This window comes from Zalophus californianus, chromosome X, assembly GCF_009762305.2.
Source record: "Zalophus californianus isolate mZalCal1 chromosome X, mZalCal1.pri.v2, whole genome shotgun sequence".
Classification (NCBI taxonomy): domain Eukaryota; kingdom Metazoa; phylum Chordata; class Mammalia; order Carnivora; family Otariidae; genus Zalophus; species Zalophus californianus.
In genome coordinates, this window is record NC_045612.1 from 37603907 (window position 1) to 37626477 (window position 22571).

General features: G+C 47.4%; 1 protein-coding gene across 2 annotated transcripts in view; it reads right to left on the reverse strand.

The window, feature by feature from the left end:
* PAK3 (p21 (RAC1) activated kinase 3) overlaps positions 1-22571 on the reverse strand; it is a 248120-nt gene that overhangs the window by 180958 nt on the left and 44591 nt on the right. The gene's annotated exons all lie outside the window — the stretch shown is intronic.

A 22571-nucleotide genomic window follows, 5' to 3' on the forward strand; every position in this document is an offset into this window, starting at 1 on the left:
GGAGGTTCCTAGTCCACTATTCTGCTAACATCACTTGTTTGCACTTATTATTAATCGCTGAATCTACAATACATGGCACACAGCAAGTGCTTAACAAATGTTTGCTTGACTGAATTTTAATCTGACTTGCATTATTCATTATTGCTTTAGCTATATTAGCCTGGAGTTCTCACCTAGATTGTAAGCTCCCCGGGGTAAGAAACCATTCATAACTTCTGCTGTGTTTACACAGAGTAGGTACTCAACATTTGCTTATTTTGCTCAAAGTAGGTGTTTAATAAATATTTATTGATCTTGTATACCTGACTTGGCTTTTAGCTCTTATCCTTGCCTTGCCTTTACCCAGAAGAGCAGACTTGGATCTCATTAGCTGGTACATGAAATGAATGGACTGGAGTCATATATGCCCTCATCTCACTCCCAGGAGGTAAAAATAAATCCAGGTCTAGCCTCTACTCTTTCCCATGCCAAACTCCTATTCATTTTCAGCCCAAAGCAGGGACCACTATCTTTGTTGAATTTTCACTATTCAGTACCGTGAGTCCCAAAAGAAACACCAATTTCAGAATAAAAGCAACAGGTCATAAGCTTCCTTTTTATCTCCAAGAGTCCCTGGGACAGGTGCTTTAATCATCACAATTCTCCCTTCCTTCTTTCCTTCCATAACTATACATGAAACAACCACTATTGAACAAGAACTGATGATGTGCACGGAAGATGAGTAATGGCCCTTTTGCCCCAAAAGAGTTCACTGAATAGTAAGATCTGTGATCCTCCTTTCTATCTGGAATAATGGTTATTCATTTAAAGAATTCAAACAGCTAATTATCTCCCTGGTAACAAAAGCAATTTGGATCTTGTGACCTCTCCCTTTGTACTCTAACACATGTGCACGCATGTGTGAATGCACACATGTGTGCACGCACACACATGCACGCGCACACACACGTATGCACACACGCTTTTTAAGTAGGCAAACTATCAAAGTTTCTCTTTTGGCTTTTCCACACCTCCATTCAGTTATCCTGGCAATCCTCCTCCCTGTCCCAGGCTCCTAATACACTCTTAATGATACCAGCTAACATTTATAGACAGTTTATGCTCTGCCTGGCACAATGCCCCCACCTGTTGCCACAGAGGCTCCTCTTCCTGACAGGGCCCCATGCTCTATATTCACCCCTCCAACACATTCTGTCTTATGGCCCAACCCCTAATGGCTATCCTTTTACCTCCTAGGTAACTGGAAAAAGAATTTTGCTGAGGTACTCATGGTTGCTAAATTTGATTACTCAACCCAGCGACAATTGAGCCTTGCTGACTGGAGCCTTGGGGGAAACCACCTCACTGGGCTCCTTCCCCACCTGGTGATGGAGCAGCCTGTTTTCCCCTTTCACTGGTGTGCATACTCGTCTATCTTATTCTGTACAATTCCCTACCTTTAGACCTCCCAACAATTCTGCCCCCGGTAGCTACCCCACTGCCTCTTCCTTAGCTCAGACCTTCATCACCTCATGTCTGGACTTGCCTACTAGCAGCTAATATTTATCAGTTACCGACTAATGTTTATCAACTGCCAAACCCCGTGCTAGGAGCTTAACACAATTTAATCCTCACATAACCTTTTGAGATGAGTACTATTACTATTCTTGTTTTACAGATGAGGGACTTGAGGCATACTAACTAGACTCATACTGCTAACAAGTAGCAGGGCCAGGACACAGACTTAGGGAAATGTGGCCCCCATATAATGATCACATCATCAGCCGAACAGCCTCTGTCTCCATTTTTTTGTTCATAAGATCAAATCATCTTAGCCCCAGGAAGCGAGTCTCTGTGAAACGACGTAGCCAGGGAAGGTTTTATGAAGTAAACAGGGCTAGATCAGGTGCTCAAAGGGTGAATGCAATTCAGACAGGAAGACAACGGCAGTGGGCATTTCAGGCATGGCAGCATAACGTGAGCAAAAGGTAAAGAGTGGGGAATGCCCAGTTGTAGGCAAGACAGAGAGCATATCAAACTGCTGGAGCAAAGGGTTCCTTTGGGGAAGAGTTGGAAGTCTGATGGGAAAGGCAAATCAGGGTCATGTTAGTGCAGTCTTGAATGCCAAGGTCAGGGGTATGAACCTCATAAGTAGGCCAGTGGTCTTCATGATGGCCCTTAAAAGAAACGAGGCTTTGGGTCCTCCCTCCTCACTTCAACTGAAGCATATCTACATTTTTAAAAAAGATTATTTATTTATTTATTTATTTAAGAGAGAGAACGTGCATGCAAGCATGGTGGGAAGGGGCAGAGGGTGAGGGAAAGAGAGAGAATCCTCAAGCAGACTCTCCACTGAACCTGACACGGGACTCGATCCCAGGACCCTGAGATCATGACCTGAGCCAAAAATCAAGAGACGGACGCTTAACAGACTGTGCCACCCAGGCACCCTAGAAGCATATCTACATTTTTTTAAAGCATGTCTACTTCTCTCTGTTTTTCATTTTGGGGTTTTAACTACCTAATATTTTGCTTGAAAAAAAGCATCCCCCTGCTACCTGGAAAACAAAAAAACAAACAAACAAATAAACAAATGGACTGTAAAAAGTACTTCTCCAAGAAATGGAAAGCCAGCTATCATTTTTGACTAGGGGTCTGACAGACCCAGAACAGTGTTTCAGAAATAGAATTCCGTCAGTAGACTTTTAGGTAGACTAGCAGAGATGATACTAAATAGGGGGATCTGCTGGGACCTTGTAACTGTTTAAGGTGACAATACCAGTGGCAGTGGGAATGGTTAAAAAAAAGAACAGATGTTCAAAACATTCCAAAGAACATACACAGAGCGTGGTCAGTATAGCATAACTGACAGGATGTGAAGGTCAGGAAGGATTCAAGGGGTCACATCTCTGAAAAGGGCATTTCAGCTGAGAAGGAAAGTTGTGGGGCTGGAGAGACCATTCCAATGAGCCTCAAACCATTCCGTGTTGGATGAGCTGCACTTCTGACTCTTCAGACTCTGCACTTCTGACTCTATTTGTTATTCTGGAAGAGAACACAAACTGACACATTCATCTTCAAGAGAGCAAGTTGGGCAAAATAAGGAGCTATTTTTCAGGACTACTCAAAGACCAGTTACCGGATATTCCTATCTGACAACAAGAAATTCCCTTGGGGGTCCTAAGGAAAAATGGCAAGAAACAAGCTTAGAGAGGAGAAATATTCTCATAAGTCTGTACCATCTGTGCAGAGCAATTACTATTTTAGACTGGGCTCCAACAAATTGAGATCGGGGGCTACAGGGCAGCAACCAGATTTAATACAATGGTCTCGAGAGCACCTAGCACATTACTAGTGCTCAATCAGTGTTAAATCAGCCATGGGAAGAAGCAGAGATCTGTATGCCTAGGGTAAAAGAGAAATTGGGTTGGGCTAAATAAGACTCAAGCAGAAGCCTAATGAGAAATGGAATTAAGATCTCATGTTATACCCCTCATCCCCAAGTGCAATGAACACTGGATGGGGATTCCCAAATTCAAGGCTTAACCGTGTTGCCAATTATCCGTGTGACTTTAGACAAGTCACTTACTTCCCAGACCTAATTCTCTCTGTTGATAAATGAGGAGAGTGGTTCCTGCCACACAAGGCTGCTGGAAGGGTGGAATTAAATAAACCGCTTTAAAAAGCATCAAGTATCGTATACATGCCAAGGTATTTTGATACAGATCTTATATGCCTTGAAAATGGTATGGGTCCAGCCAGGAGTTTTCTAAAACAAAACCACCGCTGTCTGGGATCCCACAGAGAAGATCCTACCCTACTCCTTACAAGTCTCTTTCAATTCAGTCCCTTTACTCTGGGGCAATACATTAACTATTGAGAAGGCAAACGAAATCGGCTTAACAGATGAACAATAAACTTTTCGATAATAAAACGAGAGAATCAGAACACCATTTATGAATATGAGCCAAGCAATCTTCCTATAGGTAAATTAAAACCCTCTGACCCAGCAATCTTCCCCCTCCACACTGGTAAATATGAGGCTGCTGCCCCTTTTCAGGGGAATGGCCACAAAGTTCTACACCACCTCAGCACTTATCAATGGGTGAATGGCTGAATAAATCCTGGTATATTCTTATTAGGGACCATTATGCAGCCACTTGGAAGAAATGAGCCAGATCTATTACTACTGATGTAAGCTCTGTGATGTCCTCTTAAGGGCAAAGGTCAAGCCGCAGAGAAATGTGTATCTCATGATCCCATTTGAGTACAAATGGCATGATCCCCAACTGATATGCTCCACGCCTGCTCATATTTGCATGTGCACAGGAAGGCTGTAGGAGGATTCAGACCCAGGCTGTTACTACTGCCTACTATGCAGGAAGGGGAAAGATAGAGGAGCATATTGCTCACTTTCCTCTGTATGGCTGTCCATTATTTCACCGATGGCACTGAGCATGCGCAACATTTATAATTTCTGACTTTGTAAAGTTTAAAACATTTCATATGGGACTTCGAAGACTGTTCCCTTCCACCGCTTCCCTGGCTTTTCTGGTCCCCCTGTCCTTCATGTCTTCATTGCAAGATAACAAAGGTCATTTCTTGCTCAGAGACTCTTGCCTGCTTTGCCACTAAATCGTCTGCATGCCAGAGGGGTAAGGAGCAAAGCGTGATGGAACAGGAAGGCTTTGAACTAGGCTGTATCTCCTTGCCCCTTCCCAACATTTCTGGGACATGTAAGTAACTTTCATGGGAAGTCAGACACAGCCCTGTGTAAAAACCACTCCTGGGTGAATACGAGGCAGCCATGTTTCAAAATCAAGCCTTCATTTCAAGGAATCGGGAAATTGGCAAGCCCGGTGGCCGAGGAGCCCCAATTGCCCAAACTGCCTGCCCCCTGCAGCGGCCTCCCTCCCCTTTTTCATTCTGTCCTCACCCCATCTGGAGAATAACAACCCAAATCCCAAAAAGTCATCGCCATCTTTTGAACACCCATTTATGAGGCAGGCACCGCCTGGCACTGTGCTAGGCATTTTCAGACCTGTTGTCTCAAGCCAATCTGTACCACAGCCTCTGTGATAGGAAGGCTGTGGCTTTGCAAATATGGAATAAGCTGGAGTCTTCTAAGAAAGCTGTCCTTGCGAGTCGAATCCCTTAATGGACCAAAGGCCGAAGAGTCGCCCAGTGCTATTCCAACTATACTTGACGGAAGATACAGAGACAGAGTTCAGGGAAGGTGGCTGGTGCTTGAAAGTTCCCACAGCCATGAGGAACAGAAATGAGAATGGCTTGTCCAGGATTTGAGTTAGCCAGGGGAACTTGCAGCTTCCTACGGTTATCGTGCTCATGAAGCCATTCTGCGTGATATCAACTCCTGACATTGACACGGCAGTTTACATTTTGTGGAAATGGCCCCGTATGATTATCTTATACCCACGAATCTGAGGATGATAAGACAAGAAAGTTGCCCAAAGTATAGTATCAGAGGGGTTAGATGACTTGTCCAAAGTCATAAAGCTAGACAGTTCATGAGCCAGGACTAAAATCCAGGGAGCGAACGAAGGAAGCTACAGTATGTGGCTGCTACATATTGTTGTTTTCCATTCAACCAACTAATTAACATCCAGGCTGAGATTTATGGGGACACGATATTATTTCGTGGGGTAGAACAAGGGCTTTGTTCCTGACGCACTATGTGGCCTTGGACAAGTCATTGACCAGCTCCATGCCTCAGTTTGCTCATCTATAAAAAGTAAGTAACAACAACGCCTACCTCCCAGAGACACTGTAAGAAGCCGTCAATGAGATAAAACTCACATAGAGCATTGAGCACAGCGCTTGGCACGCAGAAAGAATTCCGTACCTATAAACTATTCTCATCTTTAAAACTACTGAAGATGTGATTCTTGCTCCCAAGTACAAGTACAAAGTAGACCTTTGTGAGGTGGTAGAGCCTGCCAAGGTTATTCTGTGATAGATGTTTTGATACAGAGCAAATTTATTCATGAGGGCGAGGAGCCCAAAGATGGAAAAGGCGGTAACAAAAGGGACCGCAGTCCTTCGAGGCCAGAATTGATCATAATCCCTTTCATATTGTCTGCTGCCCCTGGGGCCACCAGAAGGCAAGGCGACAATGCACAGTTGCCACTGTGCTTTTTGCTTGCTTTCAGCAGTGGCAAAAAGTGACTTCGCCAGCCCAGACCCACACTCCACCAGTGCCACTCTTTGGGTCTGGCATCTTCCCAGTGGGCCAACGCCCCCACTCTCCCTAAACATATATGCCAGTCAGAGACACTTACCCCATTGCTCCAAAGAGCAGAGGGGTAGAGAGAGAGGGAGCAACTGGGAAAATAGGGAGGGAAGAACAACGTGGGGAGGGAACAGTGACAGGAGGAGTGGCAAGTGCATGAGTTCTGCCTTCCTCTAGCTACGGCCAGAGTGATGTAGTGGTAGCACAACGGCGTGAAGGTACTAAATGCCACTGAGTTGTTCGCTTTAAAATGGTTAAGTGTTTGTTATATGAATTTTACCTCAATATAAAAAAAAAAAACCCCAGGGGTGCACGGCACCACAGTGCCAGAGAGAATGTTATGCAGACACTGGCCCTGGCCTGGGGTTCACAGAGCCTCTCATAGGCAATGAATGTTTATGTGTGTCTCACTTATAACCTGTCTTCTCTGTGAGGCCCGCTCTCGGTGGTGGTGGCAGTGGCGTGTGGGTGTGTGTATGTGCGTGATAGAGTGCACGCATGCGTGAGACAGATTTCTTAAAATAGTTCCTGTGATCCTTGACTGCAGGAATTTTCTCGGATAATAATGACACTAGTAACACCTAGTCTTCATTAGGCTCCCACGGGATGCGGGCTTTAATCCCCACAGCGAGCCCCAGAGGTAGGAATTACTATCACATCCACACTACAGATAACAGAACGGAGGCTCAAGAAGTTCCAGGAGTTGTTACGAAGTTACTCGCTAAGTAAGCAAAGTGGACCTGCTAAAACTCAAACCCAGGCAGTGAAGCCGGCCGACGGCTGTGCTCACTTACAGAGTGTGCATCTGCTTCATGCACCAAACACCTCCTCTCCGCCAGGTGCCACGGAGACACCAGAACAGTAGAAAGGATATGGCCTCCGCCCTCGCGGCCATGATAACGCCGATGGGGGAAGTCTGCAAAGGACCAAGTTAAAAGAGTGCTTGGCTGCTAAGTGAAGCCACTCATAATAAGAAGGAGCTCTGAGGAGAGCTGGTGGAGATAGTAACCACAGCAATTACAGTAATTTGCTTTGGCCGCACACTTTCTATGTGCCCGACATGAGTTTGACACGCCTGTCTTTCTTTCTTCCTTACAGCAATCCTGCAAGTTACTAATTTAAACCAGCCTCACTGAAGAGCAATGGAAGTCAAGAGACCCAGAGAGGTCAAACGAAGTAACTCGTCCAAGGTCTGGAAAAACTAGCAAGAAGGGCCGGACTAGATTTGAACTACTCTTCGACTATACGTAGAAGAAACTCGATGAACACCCATCAAATGAATGGCTATCTTCTACCTGTTGCACACTGGCTATGCTCTCTGTCTCATTTAATGCTCACGACCCTCTGAATTTCATACTAATATTGGCCCCATCTTACAGCTGAGGAACCTAAAGCTCAGAGAACGTTAAGCAGCTTGCCCAAGCTCACCCAGCGATTCAGTGGCAAAACTATGATCCAACCCAGGTCTGACCAACTCCAGTGCCTAGAATTCTCCTTTGTCTTCCGGAGACTCCTGTGGGCCTGATTGCTCAGGAAAGCCCCGTTGCCTCTTGCTGGGCATCCACATCAGCTGGCCTTGATTTGGACAGAAATAAGGGAGCTACAAACCACAAGCTAGCTTCTAATTCAACGTCTGGAAAAAACACTATCACAGCATGCAGGCAGAGGGAAAAGGAGCTAACACCAGGAAGGGAAGGAGGCGAGGTCTAGAAAATTCTGATGGAGGCAGGGGCTGTTCTTCATCTGCTCCCATCAGGGGAAAGACATTTTGGCTCCTCTCACAGCAGAAGCAACAAACTACCAGCAGCCTGTACCTTGACACCTCGTCAGAATTACGTTGTTCTCTGCAAAAGCCTCAGCTCGGCGCCAGATGCCACCTGCCGGGAGGGGCTGAACTTCTCCCATGACCTGTATCATGGGCTGGCTTTTGAAGAGACTGCCTCACACCTCCCACCCCTTCCCTTTGCCGCAAGCCTTTGTTTATGCTTGTTGTGTTCTACGGATCCGAGTGACTCTCACAGGATCAGATCACATGGCTGACAGGGAGTTGCCATGGTCAAGAGGTCAAGATGGATGATGGGCTGCCAATCCGTGGAGCTTCGCATGCCCAACCTACTTCATTGGGAAAATTTCTCCTGCAGTACGGAGCCCCAAGTGTGGGGTTCCAAAACACTTGCTGATTGACTGACAGATTTATGCCTGGATAATTCAGTCCTCGAGCTTTGCCACGCCAAGTGTGGCCCATGAACCAGGGACGGTGGCTCAGAAAAACCTTTATTGTCACCTATCTACCATAGGTCCCCGTTCCCTCTGTTTTTTCTGACTCCAAGGGTTTCCAAATCCGGTTGTACACTATCTCATCTGGGGAGCTGGATGTTTTGGGTTGTGTTTCGTTGTGGTGGTTGTTGTTTTTTAGAATTTTTTATTCGGAAATAATCTGAAACTAACAGAAGAGTTCTAAGAATAGTACAAAGAACTCTTGTCAGCAGGGTGAGTCCTCACCCAGATTCACCAAGTGTTAGCATTTGCCGTATTTTCTTTATGCCTTCCTCCCTACGTTTCCTTGTGGGGTTTTGTTTTTAAATTCCTAATTCATTTGAGTAAGTTGCAGGCATCATGCCCTTCACCCCAAAAACTTAGGTGTGTATTTCCTAAGAACAAGGACTGTCTCTGACCTAATCATAGCACAGTTATCAAGTTCAGAAATGTTAACACTGGTACAATACTATCTAATAAACAGCCCGTATCCCGACGTGGCCGATTGGCTCAACAATGTCCTTTATGGCAATGTTGTTTCCCATCTGGAGAGCTTTTAAAAAGTACCAGTGCTGGGGCTCTAACCCCACACCAATTACGCCAGACCCTCTGAGGGAGAGGGCTGTGCACATACCCTCTGAGGGCTAAGAACCCACGTGCTCTAGGCTTTTTTTGTGAGTCCCGTGTATCATAGGGGTAGGAACTCTGGGCCATGCAGTGAGCCCCGGCGTCTCCTTTAATCTGAGTTCTGACATCACGAACCACCTAGGAGGTTTGCCTGTGCCTTTCTCCACTGCCTTGCGGCGCCACTTCTTGAATGGAAACAAAACATTCATTTTTCCATCCTCCTACGTCCCCGACAGCTGCTCAGCACAGCCCCTTTCTCCTTAGGAAAAAAACGAAGCCTCGAATGGTATAGGCACTGTGCCGTGTTCTCCACACAGCTTCATCGGGCAAGTGGGCTACATGCCCTGGAACTGCAGAAGAACCAGGGCATATGGCGGGAAAAGGACACCAGGAACACAGCAAATCAATGAAGGTGAGGGCCACATCTCCCTGTTGGTCTGGCCACAAAGTTTTCCTCGGGCGGGCCGACCGTTTCTCCTAACTAGACTGTTCTCGAATTCTCTTGGCTCGGAAAGCCAGCTGCTAAGGTGAGCAGCTGTAGCAAGCTGGGGCTGCCCTGGACAAGAAGGTAATGTGCAGATGGGGAGCAAAAGCGAAGCTAATCCCAGGAGCCGGCAGGCTTTTGCATTTCCTCCAAGAATTTGGGTCAGTCCAACGGGTCAGCTTAACTGCTTTGGTGGATCTGTTTCTGTTGACATCGGGTGGCAGGCCAAGGGGAAAGCCCGGCAGGTCTGAGAGGGAGCTGAGCAACAGTTCATGATATTTAGCCAGCTCGGTGCAAAACTGTCTCCCCGGCACTGAACCAGCGCGGCCACCAGCGCTCCTGCATGGCCTCCCACCCAAACATCTGCTTCCCTGCAGCCCAAGAAAGCTTTATCTGAGAAGGCTCCAACAGAGGAGGCTGAGTCCACACTTGGACGTGTTGGTGCATATAATCTGAAAGAAAGGTGAAGGCAGGAAGGAGATCATTTGGCTTCAAAGCTGCTTTGTAAATGCCTGACAGATCGACTTGCTTTTAGTTGGTATTGATATTCTTCAATATTCGAGGGAACTAGCCTGCTCAGATGGATCGCTTTAACAGATGCATCTTTGCAGTTAGTCAATGGCAAAATATTTGTGAGCGGTTAGTGTCTTTCCTCTTTGCAGGCACTCAATAATGTGCCAAATGAGATCATTCCCTCTAGCCCGGGACTCGAGAACGTTCCGAAGTACGTTCATCCTGACTGGGAACTAAAGAAGACTCTAGTTATCACCAAAGTACAAATGGAGGGTACTTGATTTCTGGGCAACCATTAGAAGTGTCCTTAAATTTGGACCCCATGGGCATCGCCATTCCTTCTTCTAATCGTCTGTCATCAGAGGACTCTGTGTCCTAGTGCAGATTTCTGTCCCTGCCAGTAAGACAGAATGTGCTTAAATTTATCAAGTATGTGTGAATTGCACAGATCTCAAGTTTTCTTACGAAAAGGCCAGCTTTGGGAAATGTTTTCATCGAATACGATGTTTCACATAGTTTAACTCAAGCTAACAAAGGGATTGTCTTTCACATTAAAACTATTTAAAGAAATTGGCTAATGTTCTCTCCAACCATCAATTTTCATTTTCTAGTTATTTCATATGTCTATTAAATATATGTATAGCTACATTTTACATATCTATACATTTTTTGAAAGATTTATTTATTTATTTGAGGGAGAGAGAGAGTGCGAGAGCGTGCACGAGCAGGAGGGGAAGAAGGAGAGGGAGAAATAGAGAGAATCTCAAGCAGACTCCGTGCTGAGCACAGAGCCCAATGCAGGGCTCAATCCCATGACCCTGAGATCGCAACCGAGCTGAAACCAAGAGTGGGATGCTTAACTGACTGGGCTACCCAGCTCCCCTACACATCGATACATTTTATTTTATTTTTTTAAGATTTTTATTTATTTGACAGAGAGAGAGAGACAGCCAGAGAGGGAACACAAGCAGGGGGAGTGGGAGAGGGAGAAGCAGGCTTCCCGCGGAGCAGGGAGCCCGATGCGGGGCTCGATCCCAGGACCCCGGGACCATGACCTGAGCCGAAGGCAGACGCTTAACGACTGAGCCACCCAGGCGCCACCCACATCGATACATTTTAAAACATATACATTTAATATATACATATGTACTCACACACACACAGTTACACATTTCAGGCTCCATCAACCACAACTCAGGTTTATATGTAGTAGGAGAATTCAGACATACACTAATTCAAATATCCCCGCTCTGAGCCTGATTCTTCCCCCATCTGATAACCCCTAACTCCCCCTCTCCCCTATCACCCTGCTCTAATTCAACCCTCCAAATATGCAGAACCCCTGCCTTCAGAATAAAAACCCCAAATCCTTCGCTTGGCATTCAAAGCCCTTGCCACAACCTGGTCCCGAAGATTACCTCCACCACTCCCAGGCTCACACCCAGTGCTCCTGGCAAACCATCTCGTTTGCTATTCTGTATAAAGCAAGGCAGTCACGTATGCTTTGGAGGGCTTGCTATGAGCCAGCCACTGTGTTAGCTTACTTCATATCATTATCTCGTTTACTCCTTCCCACAACCCAGTGACGTAGATTACTTTCATTTCCCAAGTAGGGAAAAATAGAGGCCGAGAGATGTTCAGTACCTTGCCCAAGGTTAGGGTCAGGCAACTGGTAAGAAGTCGCACTCCTGAGCATGTCCCCTTTACTAGGCCTGCCTAAATAGGTTTCACGGAACGTGTCCAGCGTTTTTGTGCCTCTGTATTTTTGTTGTGGAAATATGGCAACCACCCTCTTTCCTCCTCCCCTGGCCCCGCCTGCTGAAATCTTGTCCAGCTCCAATAGCACCTCCTCTACGAAGCCTCCCCTGACTTCCCAGGGCTAAAATTCATTCCTTCCGGCCCAGGGTTCTCATGGCACGGGCTCTAGCGCTTATACTCCGTTTTACTATTGTAGCTACCTGTATGTGTTTCCTCCTCCTACCCACCTCTACCCCGTCCTCCAGGAAGCGGAGCTCACTATTATTGTGGCCCTGTAATGCTGAAGCCAAAAGAGTGCCAGTCAGGTGGGTCGCCAGGGATGTGGCAGAGGTGGGCGATGGGGTAGGTCATCTCTGAGCTCCCTCCCGACTCGGAGGTTCTATGACCCTGCACGGTGGTTCCTCCAAGGGCAGGGACGCACCCGCCACAGCAGCGAGTGGAAAGCTGGCACGGCTCTGGAACTGCTGAGTTGGCAAAACTCGGACGCACATGCAGATGAACAAGTGCTGGCTACACTCTCCCTCCCGGTCTGTGTGTGTCTATCTGTCACCGTCATGTGTGTTTCAAGGTGACACTGCTCTGCAGGTGTGGCTCGAGAGCTGTGGGCCTTGTCTTATTCCCTCCCTATGAAGACGACCCTTTTGTCATGCTCCAAACGCATGTGGACATCTGTAGCACTCGGCGCTTTGCCTTTCTGTCTAGACCAGTGGTTTTCAAACTTGAGCACGCACCGGGGTCACCAAGAGGGTGTGTTAGGGCGCACCTTACTGGGCCCCGGCCCCGGGAAGACCAGGGGAGGACCTGAGAATTGGCACTTCTAAAGGGTGCAGAGCGAGGCTGGAGCTGCAGGGCCCGGGGCCACACGGAGGGCCACTGTCCAGACAATGGCTCCACTCCCAAGGAGATGGCTCCTCTCTGAGCGTTGCCCATGGAATCTGGGGGGCTGGTGGGGGTGGAGTGGGGGGTGGGGGAAGCTCCCAACTGGGAGCCAAAGATCACGGTCCCACTGCAGCCACCAGCTCTAATGAGCTGTGTGACCTTGGGCGCATCTCAGCACTGCTCTGGATCTCTAGTTTCCTCCCTGGCACAAAGACAGGGTGAAGCTGGTGATTGCTACCCTGGGTATTCCTGGAATTCAGTGTTGGTCTGTCACTCTTGTCCCCGGCCCAGTCTTTCAAGCTGGGAAGCCAGATACTGCCATAGCACCTCTTCAAACAATTGAGTGCCCACTCCTGCCCAGCATCACTCCAATCTGGAGTGGTCCACTTGTTTGAGGTTCTCCTCCTCCAGCCATCCTTGTGTGTGGAGCCTGAAGAATGAAGTTGATGCCCTCCCTCTTGGAAACCCAAATCTGCCACACTGGGGCGTGTGCGTCTTGAATTTAAAAGGCACTTGAGTGCAGCGAGAAGGATCCAGAATCCCATTGTGGGTCTCCTGCACAGAAGTGGCTCTCAACACTTGCTGTGCAACCTTGCATCAGTTAACATCTCTGAGCCTCCCTTAGCCAACTTTTAAACGGAACAACTGTACTTACTCCGTGGGGTTGTTGTGAGGACTGAAAGAGCTAATGCGCACAAGGCATGTACCCGAGTGCCTGGCACATCCTAAGGGCTCTAAATGGTAAGTGTTGTTTCTAAAAGGAAGGTGACGGTCCCTCTATAACACTAGACAAGCAGGGAACCAGAGAACAAACGCTATGGCTGTAGGTCTACTTTCTTTATCCCCTGCCCCCCGCCCCCGGAACACAACGACAACAAGAGTAATAACACCTTGCACAAATGCGATGTCTTACATTTCGTAGGATACTATCCACTATGTCTTCTTGTCCAGTCTTTGTAACACTGGAAGGACAGGGCCAACACACGTGTGTGGACCTCCGGATGGCTTGAAATGGTCCCCGAACACCAGTGCTGTCTACAAGCCTCCCCGGGCAGCCAGGCTGTTCTCCCCTGTGTGCATTTCTGCTTCTGCACAGTTGGAAGAGGAAGCATCCTGGGCCGTGGCTGCGAGCTGAGGAGCCTCTGGGGAACCCCTCCGGTACTTGGCCTGTCTTCTGCAGGCCACCCATCAGACTAGGGGGCTGCTTCCCGTGCGCCATGGCTGCCTGCATTCTGCTCAGTGCATATGTTCCCAGGCCCCGAACACCCAGATGACACTAACAGAATGACTCGGGGACGCTGGAAAATAAACATACACCAAACCAGAACGAGGTTCTGGGTTTTTCATCAGTCCCACTTATTAGTCCAAGAAAAATCAGCCCACCGCTCTCTGCTCCCAATGACGCTTCTTCTCATTAAGGCGACATCGTAAAGATGTCTCAGGCTGTGGTGTTACTGCCACACACTCGGCATTAATTAGAGTTCAGTGATTGGAGAGGAGCGAAGCACGGGAGACTCAGAGCCTTATGATGGGGCTTACTAATGATTTGGTTTTTTACCAGAAATTGGACAGGTATTCTAGACCGCAACGATTGCACTTCCTTGCTCTTCCCTTCCCTTCAGGTTTCTGTCCTCTGTGACTCTGCTGGAAACCTCTATTTGGTGTCTACTGTTTAACACCCCTGACCCTTGCCCTTGTGGGCCACTTCCTTTCTGTTATCCTTAAGATCCCAGAAGGAGGCACACTGACCTTGCTCACTCTGCCCTAGCTCCACTGGGTTTTCTACTGTTCCTTTAACCAGTCAGGCCTCGGGGCCTTTGCACTGGCCACTCCCTCTGACTCATGTGCTCCTTGGAGCTCTTGCTCCCTCTCTTCTTTAAAGTCTTTTCTTCCAATGACCATTTTAAAGCCGCCCCTCTCCTCCTCCCTATCTGGCTTTTTCTGCTTTCTTTCTCTCCATAGAATACAATACAATTAACCGATTGTTTTATTTATTATCCCTCCCTCTTTCCCTCTCTCCCGCCCTCTCTCCCTCCCAAAAGGTTAAGACCCAGGAAGGCAGGGATATTTTTAACTTTTTATTTTGAAATAATTCTATTAAACCATTTTTCTTCTGGAGGATCAAGTGATGATCGTTTTATTTCTTTGGTAGCTTCTATCACAAAACTGAATGCTTAGAGCTTGCATCTCTCTAATACTTCAAAAGCAGGGTTCCCCTGCAAATTCTTTAATAGGGAGAATAAATAATGATACATAATTATTGGGTCTAATGGACAGATGAGGACACTGAGATTCAGGAAATGTAGCAGGCACTGTCAATGTCCTGCCTGTACCCTTTTGGCATTTATCATTTCCGTTCCCTGCCATCTTGCTTTCAAACTGCCTGAAACACTTTTAGACCTTACAGGAAAATTGTAAACCCAACACAGAGTCGCTGTATCCCCTTTGCCCAACTTCCCCTCATATTAACAACTTAACATAATAATGGGAAAAGTATTGGGGTGCCTGGGTGGCTCAGTTGGTGGAGCGTCTGACTCCTGATTTTGGCTCAGGTCATGATCTCAGGGTTGTGGGATCAAGCCCTGTGTCAAGCTCCCTGCTTAGCACAGAGTCTGCTTGAGGATTCTCTCTCCTTCTCCCTCTCCCTCTGTCCCTCCTCCTGCGCGCGCTCTCTCTCTCTCTCAAAATAAATAAAAAGAACCTTTCAAAAAAATAATGGCAAAAGTATTGAAGCCAGGAAGTGAAGAGTGAGACAACACTATTAACTCATCTGCAGACCTTATTCAAATGTCCTCTGTTTTCTCACTAGGGTCCATCTGCTATGCCAGGATCCAACCCAGGAGCTCAGATTTAGATTTGTTGCCATGTCTCCTTAGCTTCCTCTAATCTGCGACAATTCCTTGGTCTTTGTCTTCCATAACGTTGACAACTTGACAACTCCAGGCCAATTATGTGGTCGTTTCCTTCAATCAGAGTTTGTCTGCTGCTAGTGCATGGTGAGATTAAGACTGTGCATTAGGGCAAAAATACTGCAGAAGCAAGATTGTGGAGGCTGGGGGTTTTATGTGTGTGTGCTGCAGGATCACCAGCTGACTAGAACAGGGCTGAACACAGGCGAGGTGCTCAGTATTTGTGGAGACACAAAGGGACCCGACCACCAAGCACCCACACTCCTTTCTGGACATGGGAAGGTTATGTTTCACGGAATATCACGTATGTGGGAACCTCATACCTTCGAGGAGGGGGAAGGTAGGACAATGGAGGTAGGGTGAGGGTCTGCTACCACAAAACTAAACAATAACAAGCAAAGGAACCCAAGTAACACATAGCCCAGTGGGAGGAAAAATGGTGTAACACTTGGACAAAACGGTAGCAGTATTTTTTCACTTGAAAAAATACTACCCAACCTTCCTGCTATAGACAGAATATTTGTATCCACCCCAAATTGCTACGTCGAAACCTAATCCCCAGTGTGATGGCATTTGGATGTGACACTTTTGGGAGGTGATCAGCTCATGAGGCTGGAGCCCTCAGGAGTGGGGTCAGTGCCCTTATAAGAGACACCCCACAGAGTTTCTCTGCCCCCTTCTGCCACGCGACATTATAGTGAGAAGATGATGAGGGACTTCATCCGACGCTGAATCTGCCAGCACTTTGATCTTGGACCTTCCCAGCCCCCAAAATGGCAAAACATACATTTCTGTCGTTTCTAAGCCACCCCGTCTATGGAATTCTGTTATAGGAGCAGGAACAGACTAGGGCATGGCCCCAAGAAAACCTGTTACTTTACATATGTGAGTCAGGGGCAGAGATTATTACTGTTACTATTACTATTATTACTATTACTATTACTTTCATTGACTGATAAGGAAATCGAGGCATAGAGAATTGGAAGGATTTACCTAAGGTCTCCCAGCTAGCAAGTGAGAGAGCTTGACGAAGATGTCATTCATACGTGTCCTAGGCTGGTGCTCTTCCCGTACTCCCCTAGACATACGGTGCTGTCTCCCCCAAATGCCGAGATTTGGGGCCTCAGTCCACCTCTGAACATCACATGCTTCTCAGTGCCGGACAGGGTCTGGGGTGCTGTCAACCTTCTACGATCTCAGAGTACAAGCAAGAGAGGCAGTACCAAGTTAACCCAACAAGTATCTCTTGAACAATGGGCATGCTGACAATCACAAGGTTCCACCTTTTGATACAGGGCTTCTGGGATGGTCGTTTAGATGGTGGGAGGCATTTTCCAAGGGAAATCTCCCTGGAAGCAGGAGTAAGCACCCAGGTCAGACTACCAGATGTACCAAGAACAGAACGTTGCTACGGTTCCAGAGCCTTCTCCACAGGTTTCACAGGGGCAGGCGGGGGAGAGGAGAATGAAACAAGGCTGAAGAGGCAGACAAAGGCTGGATTCTGCCAGGCCTTGATGGCCTAGGAAGACAGTTGGGTTAAATTCTCAGTGTGACAGGAAGCCACAGGATGAGACTATCTGTCTTACATTTCTAAGACAGCACCCGGATGCTGTCACAGAGACCCATGTAGAATGTGATTCTGCAGTCAGACAGAACCGGGCTTCAGTCTCAACTCTTCCCCTGCATAGCTTGAATCTCTCTTGTTCACTGAAGACGAGAGTAGTAGTCACCTCCTTGGGCTGCAATGAGGACTACAACTGACACAGTATGCAAAGTGCTTAGCTCAGGGCCTGGCCCAGAGGAGGCACTTGGTATGTGTTAGCTGCAGTTAGGAGGAGGAGTAACTGTAATATTTAGTACTACAGTCACAACTTTGAGAAAACACACAGGATGTGGCCCAGATCAGGTATGAGGTCAACGATGGTGGAAGTCAATTTTTTGGACTCATAACACCTAACACAATGGTGGGGTCTCTGGGGGCCAGGTGAGGAGATGGAAAAGTTCTGTCTGAGGTTGCCGCCAATTCACTACGGGGGATTCCTTGGGTCTTCTTCCGAGTCCAGGACAAGCACCTGCCACCGGCCACGACCCTACACCGAGCTGTGGCTGGGCATAAAGCGTGGTGGAGAAGGAAGCACTCATTCCTCGCCCTTCCTGTCAATTCCTTCATCCGAAAGCTCGCTCAGAGCTGGGCCGTGCCATCTTCCCGGCAACAGTGGAGTTACAGGCCCCATGGGGAAGCCCCACCGGGCCAACCCATCACCTGCCACTGTGGGGCTTGTGCCACGCAGCAACTGGGGTGGGCCAGGTGCCAAGGCCGCCAGGCACTGCACGGGCAGGGGCTTCCTCTCTGTGGACTCTGGTTTTGCTGTTCCTTGGCCTGAGCTGTATATACGGGAGACTACGAGTTAGCCCCAGCTGTCTGGCCCTGGCGGGGGAGCTCGGTGGGCCAGGAGTGGGGCGGGAATGACGGGACTGAAGCCAGGGAGCTACTCCATTCACCTGTCATTTTGCCCTGCCACTCAACTCTTTGATATTTACTCTCATGGACGTCTGCAATCATTTGATCGTGCACTTACTCGACGGTATTTGCTGAGTGCCTACTCTGTGCACTGTGGGAGGTGATGGGGATGCCCCAGGCCAAGTCCCTGCCCTCAAGCCGCTGACCTTCTAATTCTGGAGTGGGGCTCATCCTCATTAAAATAAGATTTCTCCCATCCCCCAAATTAACAAAACCCTCTCTCAAGGTGAGTCTCCCCTCAGATACTGCTTCTGCCCCATTTCTGTCCTCCTCTTAGGACTAAAACATCGGGGCAATTTTTCATACCCATTGTCTCCATACTCTCTCCTTTTCCCTCTTGCACTCACTCTCGTCACTGTTCCGACCAAGATCACCCAGGGACCTACATTACAAAAGCCAATGGTTAGCTCTCCATTCTCATCTTACTCGAGCTCCTTGGCAGTGCCTGACATTAAGTGGCCACTCGCTCTTCCCTAAATCACTTTTCTTCTCTTGGCTCCCAGGAAACCCCTTTCTATTGGTTTTCTTCCTTCTGCTCTGGCTGCTTCTGCTCCATCCCCTTTGCTTGTTGCTCTGTAACTCAACCTCTAATCTTTGGAGTGCTTTAGGTCTCAGTCCCTGGGCTTCTGCTCTTTTCTACCTGAGCTTTACCGTCTAGGGGATTTCATCCAATCTCAAGGCTTCTGAAGTTCTATCTCCAGGCCAGACCTCTCCTATGAACTCCAGGATTGTACATCTACCTCTCTACTTGACATCTCCAGCTGAAAGTCTAATGGGCACTTAAAACTTACCAAGTTCAAAACTAAGCCCTTGACATTTCCTCCTGAAACCGATTCTTCCCACTGTCCTACCCATCTCATTGTAATGGCAACTCCACTCTTCTGGATGCTCAGTCCTCCTTGACTGTGCACTGTGTCTTGTGCCCAACACACGGTCTGTCAGCAAATGCTGTGTATCCTAACTCCCAAAATACATCCAGATTTGGACCGTTTCTCTTGGGTTCTGCCATTTCTACCATCCTTCTCCAAGCCACCATCGTCTCTCACCTAGAACATTACAGTAAACGCCTCGCTGGTTTTGCTACTGCCACCCTTTTGCCCCTTGAGTTCCCTATGGCAGGTAGAGTGAACCTCTTAAAATCTCAGTCAGATTATGCTACTCTCTGCTAGAAATTCCTCAGTGATAACCCTTCTTATTCAGAGTAAAAGCCAAAGCTCTTACAATAACATTTAAGGCTCCACATTATCTGCTCCCCTCTATTACTTCTCTGAATGTATCTCCTACCACTCCGCCCCTTGTTCTCAACTCTCCAGCCATCCTGGTCCCCTCACTGTACCTTAAATACACCGGGTATAATCCAGCCCCAGGGCCTTTGCACTTCCTCTTCTGTGCCTTGAATGGTCTATATTCAGCTAGCTGCAGATCTGAATCTCTCACTTCTTTCAAATCTTTACTCCAGATTCACCTTCCAGGCCACTCTATCAAAACCTTTTCTCCCTCCCCTCCCCCCCAAAAATCTTATCTCCATTTTATGCTTTATTTTTTCTCCTTAGCACTTATCATAATCTAACATACCATATATCTTAGTCTGTTCAGGCTGCCATAACAAAATACCATAGACTGAGTGGCTTGAACGACAGAAATTTATTTCTCACAGTTCTGGAGGTCAGGAAGTCCAAGGTCAAGGTGCCTGCAAGGTAGATTTCATTCTAAGGTCTCTTCTCTTGCCTTGTAGGTGGCTGCCATCTTGCTGTATGCTCACATGACCTCTTCTTGTGTGTGTGTGTGTGTGTGTGTGTATGCGGCAGGGAGGTGGAATGGGGGAAAGAATAAGCTCTCCGGTCTCTCTTCTCATAAGGGCACTAATCTCATCAGACCAGGGTCTTACCCTCGTGAGCTCATTTAACCCTAGTCATCTCTCAAAGTCCCCATCTTCAAAAATTATCACCTTGGAGGTTAGGGTTGCAACGTATGAATTTGGGAGGGGAGACACAAACATTCAGTCCATAATAATAATAATAATATATATGTACACATACAGTTTCATATATATATATATATTTCATATATATACACATACATATATGGCTGTATAACTATGTATACTTGCTGATCTTACTTATCGTTTGCCTTCCCCACTAGAATGAAAGTTTCATAAAGGGTTAGAATTTGTGCTTTTTGTGTTCACGATTTTAATCCCTGCGTTTCGAGTAGAGCCAGGCACATGGTAGGAGCTCAATAAATACTTATTAAATGAATGAATGAAAAGAATTACATCTGGTGATAAGTACTAAGAAGAAAATAAACAAGCCCATAGATTAGAATGGAGCCTGCCAACCTTGCCCACACATTAAAATTAACCAGGGGAACATTTAAAAATACAGATAACCTGGGCCTTGTCCCCAGAGATTCTAATTTCTTTGGTCTAGAAGGGGCCTGGCCATTTTTTTAACGTTCTCTTGGTGATTCTTAAGGTGAAGTGAGGGCCGAGAACCAATGAGTTTGAGATTAACAAGGGGGCATGGCACGTGAACCAATGGGAAGCTACTTGAGATAGGGCTTGCAGGGAAGGCCCAGATGAATGATCCCATTCTGAGATGGTATCATCTAAGTGGAAACCTGAAGGACAAGCACGGGGAAGCTGGGGCATGGGTGGGATCCAATTCCTGGTGGCGCACAGAATGAGAACAAAGGCACCGAAGCAAGAATGAGTTTGGCGTGTTCTCACACCGAAGACCAGTGTGGGCGGTACAGAGGGGGCAAGGGGAAAAGTGCAACGAGACGAGTTTGGAGATATGCAGGGGCCAGATTATGCAGGGCCTTGCAGACCGTGGGAAGGAGACTGGACTTGACGCTATACGAGACAGGAGCTACCGAAGGGTCTTGAGGAGAGGAATGATGTGATCTCATCGTACTACTTTCTAGAGACTTCTCTTGTTGCTGTGTGGACGGCATGGGTGAAAGTAAGGAAATGACTTAGAAGACTACATTGTGGTAGTCTAAAGGGGACTTGGTGGTGGCCTGAACTAGGCTCGTGCCTAATATCCTTTTCCGTGTAGACAGCAGAAGCCTGGGAGTGGTATGCATGCCCAGTCTGCTCAGATGAATGCACACCCCAGGCCACTGTTTTCTGGAGACCTTTCCAAAGCTAAGATACTGTACATTGCTAATTCTGTGATCACTGGTTCAGTGGTTGGAACAGGCATGACATGGCTTGCCCTAGGGAAAAGGTCCCGTTGATCAGTTAATGGGAGTGATGCTTTCAAACTAGAAAACAATACCATGATCAAGGGGCTTAGGAAAAGTGAGGGCAACATTGACTCATCTAAATGTTCAAGAGCCTCCTAATTCCCAGCACTGGGTTTTTTATGCTTCCTGGGTGGAGGGGAAGAGACAGGAAGAGAGAGAGAGAAAGAGAGAACTCTGCTCTCGAGGGAACTTACAAATTAGAGGAAGAGATCAAGACATGAACACAAATAGAAGTAACATAAGACATAATGAGGTAAGTATCCAAGGGGTACTTGGTATAAATATATTCGATAACTGCCCTCAGTTATTTAGCACTCAATTTATGCTGAACATGGCGTTGGATGGCTTACGTATGTTCTCACTTCATCTCCACAACTCTGTGGAGTAGGTAGTATGATCACCCATAATGGTGATGATGATGATGACAGCAGCTAACAGGAAGTGGTTCCTACTGGCCAGGCACTGGGTTTGGTGCTCTGAAATCTCTTATATAAGAATATTTTCATTCTATAGGTGAGGGTAACTAGGCCCAGCAAGGATAAGTGACATATCCACGATCACAGAGGTAGGCAGGTTCAAACGCAGGTTTGACTCTCTAGCCCAAGCTCTTAATGTGTTCTAGAAGTTCAGAGGAGGCAGCTCCTGCCTTGTTCTAGGAGGTGCATGTGTACAGGGAGGGAGACCCCCATGGAGGAGGAAAGATGTGAAGATGAGACAGGAGGGCCTACTGAGGCTCAGTAAGTGGCCCTACTAGCCAGAGCTTATGTGTGATGGGGAATAATGACTCAATGGCAAGGCAGTTCTCCTTCCCCTTTTGGCTCTTAACCAACTCACCTGTGCCAGCCAGGGGCAGAGCCTCCCATCAAGCTTGTCTGTCACTCAGGGTTTGATCTTGGGGTGCCTCTGTCCTGCAAAGGCCCCCGAGAGCTCCAACAGGTTTAACTCCACTCCAAGGGAGGACCAGGTATAGATTTTCAAACACAAACCATGATCAGCAGGAAGTTGGCAGCCCCCTCTCTAGTTCTTCTCTCTTTAGTAGAAAGTAGCCCTTGGAATTTAGAACACTGACAACAAGATCCGAAAAGGAGAGGGAATCCAGAGGCCCAGAAACCAGCACCCAACACAACATCTCAAGACAGCTAAGAA